The sequence below is a fragment of the Camelus ferus genome, chromosome 21 (assembly GCF_009834535.1).
Source record: "Camelus ferus isolate YT-003-E chromosome 21, BCGSAC_Cfer_1.0, whole genome shotgun sequence".
Classification (NCBI taxonomy): Eukaryota; Metazoa; Chordata; class Mammalia; order Artiodactyla; family Camelidae; genus Camelus; species Camelus ferus.
The window spans coordinates 14,210,348-14,214,908 of NC_045716.1; the positions used below are offsets into that span (position 1 = coordinate 14,210,348).

Consider the following 4,561-nt stretch of genomic DNA (forward strand, 5'->3'; position numbering starts at 1 on the left):
CCCTGGGTAGGATAGAGTGAGGCATCACCCAGCAGGGAGAGGGGAGAAGTTGAGAGAGAAGCAGAAGAGTATGACCAGCTCTTAAAGAAGGAAACAGAGAGAGCACGCTGGGCTTCCTGAAACACCTATACTGTGGCTCTCTGTATCCTTGAAATAACCCCATTATCTTCAGCTAGCTAGACTCTGTGCCATGACTTACGGCTCACCTGAGTCCTGGTGAGGTCAGAGCACTGAGCCCTTCCTACAGACAGTGCTGACTAGACAGCTGAGATGCTGCTATGTATGGGGGCTTTACCAAAACAGAAGCAGGGGACACATGCAGGAAATAAAACTAGCCTGAAATACTGGGTCCTTTCTTCATCATGCGTCTCTTGGGATATTTCTTTACACCATTGCTTAGTTCCTCAGATTTTTCTTGGCGGGAAGTTTATTAAAAGGTCTAATCAGTTGTTCAGCCCCATAGCTCACATAACACTTTATTTCTGTAATAAAATATGAATATGTGAAGTTGTGATTTATATACATATTTATCTCTCCATCAGACTGTGACGTCCAGCTCAGAAGGGACAAGCTTGTTTGTCTTTAAGCATACTGAGCCTTGTGCCCCATCTTGCCTGCCATAGGGACCCAGTAAGTATGTGAAGAATGAATGAATAAATGAGTGCTTCACCAAAGACAGCTTTACCGCAGTAAATGGTGCTAACATGTACTCTTGAACCAAGAACAAAAAATGTGAAAAACTTATAACTGATCTAAAATCCAATTCCCACCCCCTCCGTTAAAAGACTAGGATGAGTGAACAGTACATAGCATACTGAATCCGTTTCATGTCTTCTTTAAGTTGAATTCCATGGCGGAGTTGTTGAAATTTTATTGTACAATTTCCATGTTTTTTTCATAGAACACCACTGCTGGCTGGGTTGTGGATATGCTGCCCTGAAGCCTTCCCAGCACTTGGCCCAGATGGGCTGCCCTCTGAGTCATGAGCACATCCTGCTTCCACAACTGATTTTACTTTCTGAGTGCTCTCTGTGAAGGTAACCAGCTTCCTGGAAAATGGCTGCAGAGATTTCTTCTCTAAGGGCCAGAGGCATTGTAGAAGTGATCATTTCCCTAAGAAAAGGTAATTTTTTTTTTTTGATCAGAAAATCATGTGCTTTAGCCTGTTGGAATCAGCTCATCAGACTCAACTGTTAAAATTTTAGGAAATTTTCCAAACCTATTGTAAACATAGTTATTAGTAAAATGTTTGTAAACTTACAACTAAATGAATATCGTTAAAAACGAAGGTAATAAAAATTCATACCCCATCACTTCCTAATTATTTTGCCACATTTTACTATTAGCCATGCTAGTGAGGTTGTTTTTTTAATATCTATTGTATTTGTATCACACTACATAGCCATGTGCTATTATGTTTCTCTTTCCCAGCTCCGTATTCAGTGATGTCATTGGTAGCTTGAAACTGGCCTTTGTGGGAGTATGGGCATCTTAGTAGTCAGCCAGTGCTGCAAATCACGGTCCCCTAGAATCTGCTGTTAACCGTTTGCCGGCACACCACTGATGTGCAAGGGAATAAACTTCCCGATTTACTCTTGGCTCCCAATGAGAATTAAACATTCAAATAACTTCAGTGCTTCAGAAGGCACATGGAGGATGCTGTGAACATCTGCGCAACAGTCTCTAATGCTTGAGAGGAAAAAAGTCCCATAAAATTACTGGAACTGAAGCTCCATTGCTTTATTTCTTGAAAGCCACCATGTGTAGACTCTCACTTTCCCCGGGAAGCACTTCCTGGGAAACAAACACTGGAAAAAGACTATGTCTTAACAGCATTTTAGTATTCTGGCTGCAAACCTGTAATGAAAGGCAGAAAAAGTACATTAAAAGCCTCATATTGATCCATCAGGCTTTTTATGATCATAGGCACAGAAATGGAGTGGTAAAGCAGCGGCTATTATCCTACTGTGATAACAGCAGGACAAATAAACAGGAAAACATTTTAAAAGTGTAGGTATGTGCTTAAGTAAGCAGACTGCAAAGAAGTCACCACCCTTGGGACTTTATATTCATCAAAGCAATAAAAAAGTCAGTGATTTCAACCAGTGGTAGACAAAGGTACACTCTTTCAAATCAGATACCACACATCCCAACGCAATTGCTAAAATTCAATTCTTTTGGAACAGTTTGCATTCAAATTAAACCAAGAAATTATTGCTAGAAATTTATGAGGTAATAAGATTAATTTTTTACCCAAGATTAGGTTGCAGTCCAATGTACCAAGCCACAGCCTTTTTCCTGCCTTGGAGACTATATATATTGTGAGGATGCATGTAAAAGAAGACAGTAAAGGCTGGCTTTAAAACAAAACAAAACAAAAATTACAATAATGAAAATAAACTTTCACCCAGGCACTATATTAAATCTGATCAGAGTCATTTAGTTCAAACAGGTGTATATCTTGGCAGTAATTCTTTCCTCTGTTCACAACTTTCTCAGCTTTGGTGATTCTATGGATGGTGGAACTCAGAACACTCATTTCTCCCCAATGACACTCAAAAAAAGCAAACAGTTTTATGTATTTCTTGGCATATGGCAAGTCTTGTTTTCTTGGATCACTTTGCTTGATTTTTGCTAAAGCAGTTTTCCCGTAAGTTACTGTTGAAGTTGCTTACGAAACATTTATGAGCAAATAACCTCATTAATTTGGGTTAAAAAATAATTTGTTAAAAAAAAACACCTGTGGTGAAAGAGAAAAATTTTCTTAAGTTCAAAAGAAAGTGTACTTGTCATCTGTTCTTCTGTTTTTAACTCCTTTTAGGGGCAAGTGGGGGGAGAAAATGTTGCATAGGTTGGGGGAATCGCTTCTGGATTAATCTGCTTATTCAACGAAACCAAGAAAGGTATTTTGTATTTGCCCCTGTTGATATCTTTTTTTTTTTCTTTGTTCTCATTTCTGAAAGAGAGAGTGACTCCTTTCTTTATCTCTACTTTGGAAAAATGTTTGCGCAGAAATTTGTCTTATCCAGTAAGCCCAGTGTGAAGTTTCTATACTACGTAGATTTCTACCATGGAAGCATTTCTAGAAAAATTAAAGTATTTCTCTTAGTAAGCACACCTAGCCACAGCCCGTTTGCAGCGTGTTAAATCAGCCTTTGATTCCTGTGGATTTATAATTATCATATTTATGAAGAAATGAAAATACAAGGCAAAACACACATTCACACGTTACACACACCTTAGTGGGGAATTCTGATAGCCTCCTAACCCATCACCTGCTTCCTCTCTCTCTACATAAAGAGGCCAGAATTATCTTTGGAAGATCACAGTCCTCCCTTGGTATCTGGGCAGAGGGAGGGCGTGAGATGAGGGGAGGTTTGCTTCAGGATCCCCTACAGATACCAAAATCCATGGATGCTCAAGTCCCTTACGTAAAATGACATAGTATTTGCATATAACTTATGCACATCCTCTCGTACACTTTAATCATCTCTAGATTACTTATAATACCTAATACAATGGAAATGCTACGTAAATAGTTGTAAACAAAGTGTAAATGCAAATCATGGCAAATTCAAGTTTTGCTTTTTGGAACTTTATGGAATCCCTCCCCCCCAAATAGTTTCTTTTTCTTTTTTTTTTTAATTTATTTTAATTTTATTTAAAAATTATTTTTAGGGAGAGCGAGATAATTAGGTTTATTTATTTACTTATTTTTAGTGCAGGTACTGGGGATTGAACCCAGGACCTTGTGCACACTAAGCCTGTGCTCTATCCTCCCCTCCTTCCCCAAATATTTTCCATTACCCTTGGCTGGTTGAATCTGCACACACGGAACCTGCAAATGCAAAAGGACAACTGTACTCACGTGCTCATCTGCTCAAAAACCTTTGATGGATCTCTGTGGTCTACAGATAAAGTAGAAAATCTTTACTAGAGCATCCAAGGTCCTCCAAAATTTGCTTCCAACTTTCTGGCTTTCCTTCCCCTACAATTATCCACAGGTGGAGTTACGGCATCTCCTGTGAATGAGGAACTGTGTGAAGTCCTTCAAATTCATTCCATCATTTGTATTTCATGAGAACCCTATGAAGTAGATGCCATTATTATCAACATTCTACAGAAAAGGAAACTGAGACTCAAAAACGTTAAGAAATTTGTGTGGGTCACATCAGAGATCAGCAGCAGAGCTCAGCGGAGGCGTTCTGGCTGCAGGGTTCACCCACTAACCATGACCGTCCACCGCTTTGGTGGTCCAGGGACCTGCTGATGGCAGTCTGCCCCTGCTCAAGGGATCTTTTTGGTTTGGAGTGCCATTACTCCGGCAACCTCCGCCCATTCCTTCAGGATCCAGTTCAAATGCCACTGCCTCCCAGAAGTCTTCCCTAGTCCCTACTTCCCTCACCTTCCTCTGGAATGTCACTCCCTCTTCTCCTCCATGTGACTCTTAAAGCATTTCACTCCTTTGCTGCAAAAAAGTCTGTCACTTCAACAGCACCTCGAGGTCAGGGCCTGTCTCCTCTTTGTAATATATTCCCCACAAAGTCTTCCACAGAAACTT

General features: G+C 40.0%; 1 long non-coding RNA gene across 2 annotated transcripts; it reads left to right on the plus strand.

Annotated features, from left to right (window-relative positions):
- The first annotated feature begins 542 nt into the window (after positions 1 to 542).
- LOC116658806 lies at positions 543 to 4,336 on the plus strand. Of its 2 annotated transcripts, XR_004314114.1 has the most exons (4): positions 543 to 630; positions 902 to 1,123; positions 2,822 to 2,903; positions 4,005 to 4,336. It is a non-coding gene; the product is annotated as an uncharacterized LOC116658806 (long non-coding RNA). The 2 variants fall into 2 exon arrangements; XR_004314113.1 differs by lacking the exon at positions 4,005 to 4,336 and having other exon boundaries at positions 2,822 to 3,159.
- The last annotated feature ends 225 nt before the right edge of the window (positions 4,337 to 4,561 follow it).